This window comes from Mesocricetus auratus, unplaced genomic scaffold (genome assembly GCF_017639785.1).
Source record: "Mesocricetus auratus isolate SY011 unplaced genomic scaffold, BCM_Maur_2.0 Super-Scaffold_4256, whole genome shotgun sequence".
NCBI classification, from domain to species: Eukaryota; Metazoa; Chordata; class Mammalia; order Rodentia; family Cricetidae; genus Mesocricetus; species Mesocricetus auratus.
The window spans coordinates 70,852,446-70,867,867 of record NW_024429182.1 but is presented as its reverse complement, the minus strand read 5'-3'; the positions used below and the strand labels follow the sequence as shown (position 1 = coordinate 70,867,867).

At 42.2% G+C, this 15,422-nt stretch overlaps 1 long non-coding RNA gene across 1 annotated transcript; it reads right to left on the bottom strand.

Moving 5' to 3' along the window:
- Positions 1-2,096: 2,096 nt before the first annotated feature.
- LOC121134605 lies at positions 2,097-15,222 on the bottom strand. The gene is made up of 3 exons (XR_005871705.1): positions 15,078-15,222; positions 12,483-12,607; positions 2,097-2,501 (listed from the first exon to the last, which is right to left on the bottom strand). It is a non-coding gene; the product is annotated as an uncharacterized LOC121134605 (long non-coding RNA).
- Between the last annotated feature and the right edge of the window lie 200 nt (positions 15,223-15,422).

The following is a 15,422-nucleotide window of genomic DNA, read 5'->3' as shown; positions in this document are numbered from 1 at the left end:
TGTTCCATTTTGTAGAATTTGGAAAATTAAAGTATATACCACACCATTGATACCTATTCAGCATTTCAATTGGCAATTGCTTGGAGTTCTGAAAAGGCTGATTCGGTAATCACACATTTGCTAGAAGTTATGGCCATCATGGGTTATAGCTATACAACTTAAGACTGACAATGCTCCAGTATATGTCTTTAGTAAAAGGAAACAGCTTTTTGCTTATTACAATACCACAAAAACCTAGAGGGCAAGCAGTTATACAAAGACCTAATCACACTCTAAAGGATATGCTAAATAAACAGAAAAGGGTGACAAAGACCTCCAGAAATAGATTGCATAATGCTTTATTAACTTTGAGTTTTCTAAATGCTAATGAGAAAGGAACGACAACTGTGTAGAGACAGACATTGGGTAATAGAAAAAAAACTACTGAATTAAATCAGCCAGTATACTTTAAAGATGTGTTGACATCAGAATGGAAACCAGGATATGTATTACATTGGGGAAGGAGTTTTGCTTTTGTTTCCATAGGAGAAGAAATTCCATGGATATCATAAAAATTGATAAAGATTAGACTTGAACAATAGAGACCTCCTGATTAGAAGAGGTGATGATTCATCAAACAGCATGGCCATTCAATCTAACTTAGATGACTAACAAGTGCTTTTCATTTGATCAGATATAACTTGCCAAAAAGGAACCTCCCTAAAGTTAGGGTTGGGGCAGGGTTTTGTTTTTGTCTTTCCAGGAGAATGAAAGCATCCTGCTAAGGAATCTGAAGACCACTGGACAAATGAGACATCTGAAGAAAAGGGATGAATCATCCAAAAAAAATGTCTCAAGAAAAGTACTAAATTGACCTATTGGTATATCACATCTCCAATAGGATAAAATTTCATAAATCTTTCCAAATGTTTGTTTCTGCAGTTCTCTATAGACATATGATGAAAATGGTCATTTTGTAGTCCCCCTCTAATTAAAATTTAAAGCTGGCTTTGGGGTTGGGGTGTGGCTCTCTCCTTCTCTAAACCCAAGCAAGCCTGTTAAAGTAAAATTCAGAATCTCTGTCTCATGTCAGAGGAGCCACCTGATATGGGACAGAAGAAAAACAAAAATTTAGGGACTATTTTATTGCCAATAATCTCATAATCCTTTGGTTTTATTTTGACTCTTTAATAGCTTTTCTTAAGGCATACATATTATCTCAAAATTTATAAGATTTATATATATATATTAAACTTTTATCATGATATTAATGGTTGTATAGAGTATTAACTAATTCTAGAAAAGGTATCATTTAGCTTCTTGTACATGATTTTTGGTTTGAGCCTCTATCAGGTAACTAGGAGTTATGTTTTTATACTCTGTATGTACATAACAATACTTATCCTTTAACCTCTTTGATATCTGCTGCATATGACATTTAAAAGATTTGAAATGTTTTAAGATTTTGGTAGTGAACTGTGACCATTCCCAACAGTGACCCTTGAAATCTTCAAAAGGAGGATGGGCTCCACAATAACGATTCTACCAGGACTGTAACACCACTAAACTGAAAAACACCACCTAAAGATTGGCTTTGGACTACAAACTGCTCAAGACAGTTCCGAGGTGGCTAGCTGAGACGATCCAGGCTCACAGACTACTCTGGCCAGGACTTGAGACAAGCCCTCCACTTTCCCATTACGCATAGCCTGAACAACGAATAATACAGCTACCTCTCCTAGGACTTGACAATTAACCCAATTTTTTCTTTTCAGGATCCTCTAAAGGTGCTATTACCCCCAGAGAGCAAGAAGTAAATTAAAAATACGAAGCCTACATTCCCAAGAGATGGGGTGGGCGGTTTTCAGTCATTCAGTAGGTTATGGATATTTGTCGTTGTTTAGGGTGGTTGGCTACAAGTTGTTATTGGTAATGGTCAGGAAAAAAAGCTGAACAAAGGAGATTAGATTCAGGGTTCTTTTTTTTTTTAAGAATAAAGGGAAATATAGATATGATAGTGAAAGACCCTGCAGTCTTTCTCTCGGGACCCTCGCCCCAAAGACCACCAGGGAGCCGAAGTTCGTTGCAAAACACAAGAGGATTTTTATTAGGCCAGCTCGCGAGGGTTCAGCAGCCTTGGGAAGGAGTGAACCCCGACCAGTAATTACAGCAAGTTTTTAAAGCCTGAAACCGCAAACGGGGTGGCGGGCGTACAAGGGGAGTTTGGTAATCGGTGCCAGACCTTCATGCAAACACGCACGCTTGTGGCTGTCTGGCTGACTGGCTCGTTATCTATCTTAGGCAACGGCTGTGCCCTGGCTGAACTTTGTGACGGGCCTGGAACCTTGAGGTCTGAGGAATGTTTTCAAGTCCTTGAGGACTGAGGTCTGGGAAATATTTTCAAGTCCTTGAGAACCACCAGGGGAAGTGCAGCTGCTCACGTCCGACGGGACAGCTTAGTAATTTTTTCAACCATTGGTAGGGGCTCTTTAATAGGATTAGGGTAGATTATTGAATCTACTCTGAAAAGAAAATGGGAAGACATAGGAATTGGATTAAAAAGTAGATTATTGAACCTACATTTAAACCAAAAAAGCAACTACTAGTTTTAAGTATTTTGCATTGATACAGATTTTTCTATATTGATACAAATTTAAGGATATTTTTGTTAGACCATACTGTATATACATTTTAAATCTTGTTCAACTTATTGTGCCTATACAGCTAATTTAACAATGTAATGCAAATTTCTAGTCCTTGAAAGTTATTATTAAAAACTATTTAGGATAATAAAGAAATGTAGGTAAATAGTCACCTATTACAATTGAACTTGTAGTCATGTTAGGTATATTTTCAAGGTCAAAAATATATTTTAGAAGGGTGATCTTCAGACACTTCAGAGATCTACTGAATATGGCATGTAAGATATCTTAATAACATAGGTTAGAGTCAGGCGGTGGTGGCACACATCTTTAATCCTAGCACTCAGGAGGCAAAGGCAGGCAGATCTCTGTGAGTTTGAGACCAGCATGGTCTACAAGAGGTAGTTCCAGAGCCTCCAAAGACACAGAGAAACCCTGCTCAAAAAACAAACAAACAAAACAAAAAAAATATAGGTTTCTTTATGACAATGAGACAGGTCTGCTCCTGGCAGCACCAATCTACTTAAAAGAAGATGATGTGGAGTTTGCTTTCTTTGTGGCAAAAGTAAACCACTGCTTTGGCTGCTTCCAGTATGCTGTCCAAATTGAACAAGTAGGACACAGAAGAAAGTGCCTGCTGAAATTGCCAAAACAAGGTAGGACAGCCCTTCAGAATATCCTGCTTCACAGAAAAGTCTGTCAGATATGCTAGACCTATAGGGTGAAGGTGGATGTCCCAATGTTGCAGAAGAACCCTGGGTGACTGTCCAGGCAGCCAGATGTTTCTGTCATTTCTCACATTGTTTGGAATTTGCTTACTCTCACTTGCTGCTTACTCAGGTAATATTATTTCCTTTCCAGGTCTCTGATGGAGTTGAAGACTTTATAGTTATAGTTTTCCTTGTTACCAGATTCAGAAAATAAATTCACTAATGACTTGTAAAATATATAAGGCTGAGAGACATAAAAGTATTGTTTTTTTTAAGGCAAGTTAGAATAGAAAATGAATTAGGTGCAACCTTTTGGACTCACCAAAATAGGAGAGATAATAGAGTATTTTTGTTGAATTTGTCAAATGTTTATGGACTAGACATTGTTGATGTATTTATTGCCTGTATATATTGTATATCGTTATTGTACTTTTGTATATTTTTTCTTATATTGGTTATAATCTTTTTATTTTAGACAAAAAGGGGAGGATGTGGAGATATTTTATTTGTGCTCTAACAAATAAAGCTTGCCTGGAGACTAGAGTTCAGAGCTAACCACTAATTAACCATAGAGGCCAAGCAGTGGTAGCACATACCTTTAATCCCACCACTTGGGATCTCACGCCTTTGATCCTAGTATTTGGGAAGCACAGGTCTTCAATCCTAGCACTAGGGAAGAGGAAAAAGGAAGTGGTATGGCTGTGTGGAGAGAGGAATATATGGCAGGTAGAGACAGGAGCTTGCTCCTTTTCGGTCTGAGGATTTCATAAAGGTAAGAACTTTAGCGGCTGGCTCCTTTACTTCTCTGATCTTTCAGCATTTATCCTGATATCTGACTCCAGGTTTTTATTACTAAGACCAATTAGAATTGCACTGTGCTCTGTAGACTAGGTTGGCCTCAAACTCACAGAGATCCGCCTGCCTTCTGAGTGCTGGGATTAAAGGTGTGCTCTACTACAGCCTGGCTGTATTTATCCATTTACATAGGCAATTTGTCAAATTCAGGCCTTTGACTTGAATTTTTCTTTTTGTGCCTTCATAATTAGGTTTAGGCTATTTTTGGCAGGAACACAGCAAAGGGTTTCCTATATCCTCAGTATATCACATTCGTAGCTACCTACTATTAGGTTGCACTATTATTGATGATGCAAGTTCAGTCACTTAAATGGATGTCCACCAGATTCCTCCTTTATCCAGATACCTTTTACCCTTTGTAATCAATAAGTAATCTGTAAGGTAGTTAATTATTTGAGTCCATCACATCCTGTTTCCCATGTTATTTTCTCAATTGTTTTAGAATCCATGAATGAGTCTGGCCCAAACCAGTAATTACTGTAGTGGCTACATCTTTTTTCTACAACTTCTTGCCTCCTTAGTATTTGATTTGAGGAAATATTCTTTTATTCTCAGTTAATGACCTCAAAACAGTTACAAAACATTTTTAAAATTTCACTTCATGCATTAGTTTCTTTCAGTATTTTGAAGTTATCAGCTTCTCTTTTCTGGCTTCTAATATTGGTAGTGAGGATTCTTCCAGTAATCTGTCATCTCTTGTAAGGGACCTAATTTTTATCAAGAAATGAAAGGCTAGGGCTGGAGAGGTGGCTTGAAGGTTAAGAGTGCTTACTGCTCTTCTAGAGGACCCAGGCTCAGTCTCTAGCATGCAGGTTAGTTCATTCATAACCACCTATAACTCTAGTACCAGGGGATCTGACACTATCTTCTGGCCTCCGCATGTACCCACACATGCATGGCACACACACACACACACACACACACACACACACACACACACACACACACACACACACACGCACGCGCGCGAAAATAAAAACAATAAACGTTTTTAGAAGGAATGGAGGAAGAGAGAGTGAGCTAGGGCCAGGGAGATAGATGGCCCAGCAGGGAAAGGCACCTGCTGCCAAGCCCAATGACTTGAGTTTGGTTGCAGAAACCTACAGGGTAGAAAACGAGAAGAAACTCCCAAAAGTTTCTTTTGAGTTCCACATGGATACTGTGGCATGTGCCCTATTCCAGATGATCAAATGTAATTTTAAAAATATCCCCAGGCTCCAAAACAATACAGAGAAACCCTGTCTCGAAAAAAAAAAATCACCAGGCATGGTGATACATGCCTTTAATCCCAGCACTCAAGACTCAGAGGCAGACAGATATCTAAGTTCAAGGTCTATAGAGCAAGTTCCAGGACAGTCAAATATATAAAATATATTTTATTGTATATTATATATTTGTATTATGTTATGTTATATATTTGCATTATGTATTATTATATTATTATAGTATATATATATATAAAGATAAATGTAGTAGTTTGGATGTAATTGGCCCTCCACAAGTTGATAGGGAGTGGTACCTATTAGGAGGTGTGGCTTTGTTGGAGTAGGCATGGCCTTGTTGGAGGAAGTATGTCATTGTGGGGGTGGGCTTTGAGCTCTTATATATGATCAAGCCATGCCCAGTGTCTCATACCACTTCCTGTTGCCTGTGGTTCAAGATGTAACTCCTTCTCCACTCTCAGCTCCTTCTCCAGCACCATGTCTGCCTGCATGCTGCCATGTCTGATAATGGACTAACCTCTGAAACTGTTAAATGTTTCCTTTATAAGAGTTGCCATGGTCATGGTGTCTCTTCACAGCAATAGAAACCCTAAGTAAGATCAAGAGAGAGAGACAGAGAGACAGAGAGAGAGGAGGGTAGATGGAGGGAGAGGAAAGTCTAGATTTGAAAATGAAATTAAACTTTAAAGAATGAGATGGAATTCTTCGAGCAAATGTAATAGACACATTAAAGCCAAAACTGACAAAGATACTGAGAAGGGAGTAAACTGGAAGATAGAGCTGAAGAAATTACCCAGCATGCGAAATAGAGAGGAAGAATGGGGTATAAAAGATGTTGCAGCTGTGGGTGAAAGACTTCTAACACATCAGACTGAAGTCCAGGTGAGAATAGCAAGAAAGAACTAGAGGCAGTGTAGCCCCAGGGGAGTGGCTGGGAACATTACAGAATTCAAAAGGCGTGGATTTTAGTGGCGACTTTATTCACTTGCTGGTGCTGTCCTAGCAGGGCACCAAGTCCAAGATTTGTTTGTTCTCTTCACTACCGGATTGTGAAAGCTTGAGATGGAGTCATCTGTAGGGCTGTTTGCCCCTGTCCTTGGCTTGCGAATGAGACTCTTCTGTCCTCACCTGCTCTTCCTGCTTGTCTGTGTCCTAACCTCCCCTTTGTACAAGGGTGTGAGCTAGGGCTTGCCCTGCTGACCTCATTCCCTTAATTTCCTCTTTAAAGAGCTTGTCGCAAAAAAAAAAAAGCCTTAATTGAGCCTCTCGGTTAGGGTTCCAACAAGACATTGGTGGGAGACACAATTCCAACCATATCTACTAGATGTGATAGGTCGAAGGAAATCCACACCTCAACAGGATATGGTGAAAATGCTCAACACCAGAGACAAACACTGACTGCAGTACAGCCAGGGAGAAAAGTTGCACCTTGCTGACAGCCCTCTGGCCTCACTACTTACATTTCAGATGCTCGGACAGCATTCCTGATCTGTTTTCATGCCCCAGCGTCACCCCTTCTCCTATTGTGGAAAACACAGGCTTGCCCTCCATCTGCCTTGAGCCGTCACAGTGCTCTGGACACAGTTAAGTCAAATGCCGGGCATCCTGAAAGCCAACCCCAAAATCTGTCCAAACTCATCACCAAGCCTGTTGTTCCTCTGACAACACGGTTTAGTCCAGGACTAGGAGCGTGTGAATCTGCTCACAAGCACATTGCCTTTCCGGCCAAGACCACTAAGTAAACACAGACTTTAATACTTCTCCCATATCTGCCCTAAACACAAAATCCACTTGGATTACAGCAACTCTTTTTTTTTTTTTTTTTTTTTTTTTTTTTGCTGTTGTTGTTGTTGTTTTTTGTTTTTCGAGACAGGGTTTCTCTGTATTGTTTTGGAACTCGCTCTGTAGACCAGGCTGGCCTGGAACTCACAGATATCCACCTGCCTCTGCCTCCCAAGTGCTGGGATTAAAGGTGTGTGCCACCAACTCCTGGGTGCAGCAACTCTTTTAAAGGCAGATGTGGTCACATCCAAGGATCCTTCACACACACAGGGTGCCTCTTACTTTGACATCTATGTCTTGCTAGGGAGAGTGTGCTGCGCTCCTGTCTTGGCTGCTTCTCAGAATCGATGAGACCATGGCACAAAACTGTGGTGGCTGGATCTGGTGATATCTGTGTGTGCAGTTCCCGGAGCTCAGAAACAGGAGCCCCATTCTCTTCACAGAAAAGCATTAGTGCAGAGGGCTATGTGTTTGGTACCAGTTTTTGTTACCAAACAAGTGAACAAGAGAGCAAGTGTTGGTTCTCCGAAGCCATGTCTGCGACCTCTGGGTATGTCTTTCTCTATACCAACAACTTGTGCCCATGAATTCACAGAGGAAGCTGAAATGAAACAGGTTTTACCTGAGTTGAGACGGCTTCAAATCGGAAGTCACAAAGGAAGCACAGTAGGCCTCTGTCTATTTTTTATTTAATATTTTCTTTATTAGACAAAGCCTCACTATATCGTTCTGGTGCCTTAGTCAGTGTTCTATTGCTGTGAAGAGACACTATGACCATGGCAACTCTTTTAAAGGAAAGCATGTAATTGGCATTGGCCTATGGTTTCAAAGGGTTAGTCTGTTATCAGCGTGGCAGTGTGCAGCAGACATGGTGCTAGAGAAGGAGCTGAGAGTTCTATATCCAGATCCACAGGCAGCAGGAAGAGAGAGAGAGAGAGAGAGAGAGAGAGAGAGAGAGAGAGAGAGAGAGAGAGAGAGAGAGAGAGAGAGAGAGAGAGAGAGAGACTGGGCCTGGATTAGGCCCTTGAAATCTCAAAGCTGGTCCCCAGTGACACTTCCTCCACTAAATTCACCTTCTCCAAACATGTCACACTCCTAATCCCTCTCAGATAGTGCCATTCCCTGGTGACCAAGAGTCTTGTTTGGAGTTTCTATTGCTGTGAAGAGACACCATGAGGTTTCAAAAGTCCGTGCCAAGCCCAGAATCAATCTTTCTGTCTCTGACTCTCTCTTATCTGTCTGTCTGTCCGTCTGTCTCTTTGCTTACAGATCAGGATGTAGCTCTCAGCTACTTTTCCAGCACCATGCCTTTCTGCCATCATGCTTTGTGCCATGTGATGGACTGAGCCTCTGAAACTGTAAGCCAGCCCCCAGTTAGATGCTTTCTTTTGTAAGAGTTTCTTCACCATGGTGTCTCTTCACAGAGCAGTAACTAAGACAAAAGTTGGTACAGGGCCTGGAATATTGCTGTTGTAGGCTTGTCCGTGACGTTGTTTGGAGGAATATGGAAAACTTTGGGACTTTGGACTAGAAAAGTAGTTGGACACTTTAAGTAGGGCTTAATGGGCCATCCTAGTAAGAACATGGAAGACAGTATGCTAATCCCACTGGGAAAGAATAAGATCACAGCCATAATGTTTTAGCCAAATTTGAAGCAAGTTTTATTAATTACTGGCTAGGATGATGGATGCTGGCTAGGCCACACCCAGGATCCCCAGAGAATGGCACTGAATTATATTAGACAGGGGCTTATAAAGGCAAAACATGAAAGGCTAGGTACTTCCTGCCTTCATCTAATCAGGGTCAAGCATACAATCTGACACGCTTCCTGCCTATGTACCTCCCATCTACATGTGATCAAGCACATCCTGTGTAGCTGGGGTAAGCCAGCTACATGAACAACAGCCCCAGCATTCCAGTAAGTATATCTGTCCTTGGGCAAGGGGTGAGGGCAAACAGGTTAGAGGCATTTTTGTTTTACAGATCTCTTAAGCACAGTAATTTAAACTTAAAATATAACTTTAGCCATCATAAGTGCTGAGGGCAATTTAAGCTGTAGGGGCCTAGCTCAAGAAGTTTCAGAGGGGACTGATATTAACATGTGGCCTGGAGACCATTCTTTCAATAATTTGACAAAGAATGTGGCTGCTTTTTGCCTTGGGCCTAAAAAATCTGCTTGAAGCTAAATTGAAGACTTTAGGATTAATGGTGGTAGCAGAGGAGACCTAGTACTGTGTGGTCATTCTTATGCAGATCTATTATGAAAAGGAGCAAGCTGGGCAAGGAAAAATGCAAAAGGTACAGTTTGAAGAGAAAAGGAGCACCAGGAAATGTAAAGTTGGAGCCAAGTCCAGTGCTCAAAGAGATCAGTAATTTAAAGCAAAGCCTGATTCAAAATGGAATAAAGGGAGTGGTTACCTCAGCGTAAGACTGCATCCAGCTAACCTTCCAACTTGTGAAAAGAATTAAAGGAAAGTTTAAGTAAGGAAGGAAACCAATAACAGAAAACTGATGCAAGGCCGGGCGTTGGTGGCGCACGCCTTTAATCCCAGCACTCGGGAGGCAGAGGCAGGAGGATCTCTGTGAGTTCGAGACCAGCCTGGACTACCAAGCGAGTTCCAGGACAGCCTCCAAAAGCCACAGAGAAACTCTGTCTCGAAAAACCAAAAAAAAAAAAAAAAAAAAAGAAAGAAAACTGATGCAAATATATTGGAACAAAGGGATTATGTTCCAGTGCCAGCAAGTAGCAGAATTTAGCAGCTTCAGCCATGTGGTTCTGGCTTTAGATTTAAGAATACAAGAAAGCATCGCTGGGCAGTGGTGTCATATGCCTTTAATTCCAGCACTCAGGAAGCAAAGGCAGGTGGATCTCTGTGAGTTCGAGGCCAGCCTGGTCTACAGAGCGAGTTCCAGGACAGCCTCCAAAACAATACAGAGAAACACTGTCTTGAAAAACCAAAAAAAAAAAAAAAAGAAGTGTGTTGCAGTCACCAAAGCTGAAAGGAGTTGGAGATTTGAAGAGCACTTTGACATCAGACACGGAGATGCAGAGTTTGGAGTTTGCCCTGCTGATTTTAGGTCTCGCTTTGGTCCAGTATTTCCTCATTATGTTCCCTTTCCTCCATTTTGGAATGGTACTGTATATCATGTGCCACTGCATGCTGGAAGTATGTGATCGGCTTTTTGATTTTGATTTCACAGGGGATTAAAGTTAAGAGATTGTATGAATCTCAGAAGAGATGTTGGATTTGTAAGTAGTCTTTTTTTTTTTTTTTTTTTGGTTTTTCGAGACAGGGTTTCTCTGTGGCTTTGGAGGCTATCCTGGAACTCACTTTGTAGACCAGGCTGGTCTCGAACTCACAGAGATCCGCCTGGCTCTGCCTCCCGAGTGCTGGGATTAAAGGCGTGTGCCACCAACGCCCGGCGTAAGTAGTCTTGAGACTGTGAAAGACTATGGGGACTTCTAACTTGGACTAAATGTATTTTGCATTATGATATGCCAGGGAGTGGATATGGTGGTTTGAATAAGAATGGCCCCCTTTAGTCTCAAATTTGTGCAGGCTTAGTAACAAGGGGGTGGCATCGTTTGAAAGGATGAAAAGGATTAGGATGCGTGGCCTTGTTGGAGGAAGTGTGTCATTGCAGGTGGGCTTTGAGATTTCAAAACCCCATGCCCAAGTCCAGAGTCTTTCTCTTTCTGCCTACAGATCAGGATGGAGCTCTCAGCTAGTTCTTCAGTACCATAGCTCTCTGCCATGATAATGGACCAAGCTTCTGAAATTTCAAACATCTCCCAATTAAATGCTCTCTTTTATAAGAGATGCCTTGGTCACGGCATCTTCTCACAGCAACATCATAATAACTAGGACATTATACATTAGAGAAAAGTTGCAGCCAAACTCTCCTTTATTCTTACTCCCTTCAATGCATCCTTCACACAACAGGCTAATAGTCTTTTTGAAAAGAATAGGATTCCCATAATCCCATCATTTGTTTAAGATCCCCTGTGCATCTCATAGGATTCAGAATTAAGTTTGAATTCCTCCCTGTTTTCTGTACAACCCTACTGGTTAAGAACACTCTCCTATACCTGGCAACGATTCACATAGACATAGCTTCAGTTCATAGATATATCCTACTCTAGGGCCTGGGCTTTGTTCTTCCTTTAGTCTAGAAGGGTCTTTTGCAGCTCTTCTCACAGTTGGGCGCTATCATCTATCAAGCATAGTTCATGCTACCTCCCACTGAAAGTAGATGCGGTGCCTTGGAATGATTTGAGTGTGTCTGCTAAGGGTGCACACCCTGAGGTATGAACCTTAGTGTGGGAACTGCAAGGGGGGCACCCAGACTGTCTTACTCAGGTTCTGGGGCTCTACCTTCTGAAGGGGTTAACATGGGTCAGGGATAGTTCCTGGAGATTGGGATATCGTGAAAAGAATAGGCCTGAGTCCTTCCTCAGGTTCTTGCTTCCAATTTTGACACTTGACTTCCCCTGTTACACATAACTCTCACCATAACACCACCCACCATGAAATTTCTCACCAGCGACAAGAAGATATCAGAGCAATCAATGCTTTTGTCCCTCCAGAACTCTAAGCTAAACATCAAGTCTCTGAGACTTGTGGCAACAGAAGTGTGGCAGTGACCTCCCCCAGTTACACTCTGGTCCATCACTGTGGATTGCTTTTTGTGGTGTTTAATCAAAAGGTCCATCTGTTGGGGCTATGGAGACAGACCCGCAGTTAAGAGTGTATAACAACCCTGTGGAGAACCCGAGTTTAATTTCCAGTATCCATATTGAGAGGCTAACAAGCACCTGCAGGTCCAGCTCCTCTGGCCTCCTCGTAGAGACATACATGTACACACACACACACACACACACACACACACACACACACACACACACACACTTTAAAATAAAATATTTTTAAAGATCTACTCATTTTATTTATTTACTTATCTGTGTGGGTACCAGTAACTAGAATCTACAGCCCATGAAAGTGGGAACCCAGACTCATCCTATCGCTCATGTTCTCTCTAGCTCCCAGCACAGTGCCTGGAGCACTGGACACTCCACATTAGTGGAAGGCATGCCAGGTACTACATGGCTTAGACACCTGACCTTGCAACACAACTCTGCTCTTGCAGTCCAAGAGAACCTAAAGTCTAGCAGACCCACCAGAGCTGCATATACTGTCCAGCTCAGTACCAAGCCATCCCAGCTACAGTCAGAATGTTAGCTGGCCTCAGGAGCTGAGACAAGTTGAAATGCAGAATTATCAATAGCTCACCTCCATAAATTGGGCTCCCTGTTGTTCCTGGTATTAACTTTGGTTCCGGGCACTTCCACTTCAATTAAGACTTGGCACATTTAGAAATACCTCTGAACAGCAGGACTCTGATTGAATTTGAGGTTCTGGAAAGCCAAATGGAAAATATAATAGTAAAACCAATAGTCCTCTTACATTGTAGTTAAAAGCTTGAACAAACAACTATTACACCTCCTTTAATGCCCCATTCTGTTCCAAATTAATGTGGAATAAGTATAGTAACTTGGGCTGTTTTTAAACTATTCCCATGAGATGACTGTACTGACTCAATCTGAGGTCCCAGTTTGTCTCTCAGTCATATTTCTTTCAGGATTTGTGGATGTCAATAGTGTGTTTGAATTATTCAAAAGTTGGTATGCAAGCATTTTTCAAAAGTAAAATCTCTGAACAAATGTGTCATTATATACATTTAATACCCTGCTTTGGTTATACAAATTGTGGTACACTCACTGAGCAAAATGCTGTTCAGCCATTAAAAAAGAAGGGTGAATCAGCACTCATTCATATAGAAACTTACTCAAGACATTGTGTTAAATGTAACATCTCTGTGCATGTGTGCACATGTATTTCCTTCCTTCTCCCTGTGCCAACCCCCTTCTGCAACCCTAGCTAGCCTGAAACTTGCTATGTAGGCCAGGATGGCCTAAAATTCACAGAGATCTGCCTGTGTCTGTAGACCTCAAGTGTTCAGATTGAAGGCTTGTGCTGCCTTTCCCATTTTTGGTTGTTTTTGTTGGTTGTGTGTGTTTTGTTTTGTCTTTTGTTTTTGTTTTTGCTTTTTTGAGACAGAGTTTCTCTGTGTAGCCCTGGCTGTCCTGGAACTCACTCTGTAGACCAAGCTGGCCTTGAACTCAGAGATCCACCTGCCTCTGCCTCCTGAGTGCTGGGATTAAAAACATGTGCCACCACTACCCTGCTGCTGTTTGTTTTTTTGGCATGGCGTTTCACATACTCCAATGCTGGCCTTGAATTCGCAATGTAACCTTGAATTTCTGATTATTCTACTTTCTGCCTCCACCTCCGAATTATTGAGCCCACAGGTATGTACATTATGCTTTTTATTCTTGTGAGCACATCTTTGCATCATTAAACAAACATTCCACAACATAAACAAATGGAACACATCTTAAAATCATATCGCACAGCAGATGTGTGTGCATTACTGTGTATGTGCACATGTGTGTGCCAGGGCACAAAAGTTAGTTAGAAGACAGCCTCAGATACTCATTCGCCTTCCACCGTGTTTGAGAGTTGCTCTGTTGATGTTCACCACTGTCTACCAGTCCAGCTGATCCATGAGCTGCTCCCACCCAATGCAGCACTGCTGGCATTACAGATGTGCACCACTGCATCTGGCTTTTCTGCGGCTTCTGGGGATCCAAAGCAGACACTGTCCATTGAGATAGCTCTCCAGACTTGTTTTTAAACCTTATAAATAAACTACCTGGGCAGTGATGGTACATGACTTTAATCCCAGAACTAACTTTCACATTTGTGCCCTGGAATACACATGTGCAGAGAGGGAGGCAGAGACAGGCAGATCTCTGTGAGTTCAAGTCCAGCCTGGTCTACAGCCTGGGACAACTGAGGCTATACAGAAAACCAAAACAATCAAACAAACAAAAACCAAAATCCAACAACAACTAAACCTTTCCATTTTCTGGGATACCAAAGCTGAGAAGAACATGGGATGTCTAACTTCTGTTGTGGCAGTTAGGGCATACCCAGGTTGCATGCCCTCCCTCTGCCCCTCTGCCACAGCCTGCAGTGAGGTAATCAAGTTTCTAGATGCATATGCAGAGCTCAGCAGCAGAAGCGGGGCAGAGAGAAGGCAAGGCAGGAAAGAGACCCTCAGGAAGAGTACCTTGAGATTGCTTTCCTGATTGTAGGTGGCAGCAGAGGAAGCCTCCCAAACTGCCCTCACTGCAACCTTACCCAACAGGTCCTGGGTAAGACCTACTACTAAACACTGGCTGTTGTTTGACATCTCCAACAGCCGTAAACTTGACTTATCCCATTTCAGTGATTTGGTATTTTATGAAACTGTCCCACAACACCCAACAGATGAAATGCAAGTCTGGTTCTCCTCTGGTTCCCGTGATTGGACCCCCTCACCCAGATCCAGCAGTCTCTTCTGCCCTCTTCTGTTAAGCATCCTTTTAGAGTTGCTGTTTGCTGTTCTGGAGATAGAATCCAGGGTCTCACGTATGCTAGACAAGCAGTCACTGGTGACCCATGCATCAGCTCATTAAGCATCTCTCATTCAAATCGTATGACATAGGAAAAAGGAACAAGTATGGGCTCCCAATTCATGAGCCAGCTCCTCCCTTCAGTTACTGAGTCATTTCTACACTCGAAGTTTAATTTTGTTTGTTTGTTTGTTTTAAACAGGGTCTCACTATGCAAGCCCTGGCTTAGAACCCACTTTGTAGACCAGGCAGACCTGGAACTCAAAGAGGTCCACCTGCTCCTGCCTCCAGAATGCTGGGATTCAAGGTGTGTGCCGGCAGATCCAGCTAGAGGAATTTTCAGTAACAGTGTCTGCTATTTGAGCACCTGATGAACGCCTCCCTGTTGGTCTCTGGAACTGTTCCGCAACTCATTCCCGTGTGCTACAGCTGAGTTCTTCCAGAGTTGGTTGTAGCCCAAGGTTTTCCCCAAGCACCTGGTTGTCTGACCTCTGTGGGCCAGCTGTTCTGCCACCCACTGATGCCTGATTCCGGAATTGAGCTAGAGATAGGATTTTGGAAAACAAACCTGTATCCTCTACAGATTTTTGGGAGGGCTCATGAGATTTCATTTTTCAGGTCCTTGAAATCTGTCATGTTGAAGACAAGACACTAAATGCCTTAGTTACGTTTGTGTATCTGTGACCTAATACCTGAGAGAACAACTTAAAGT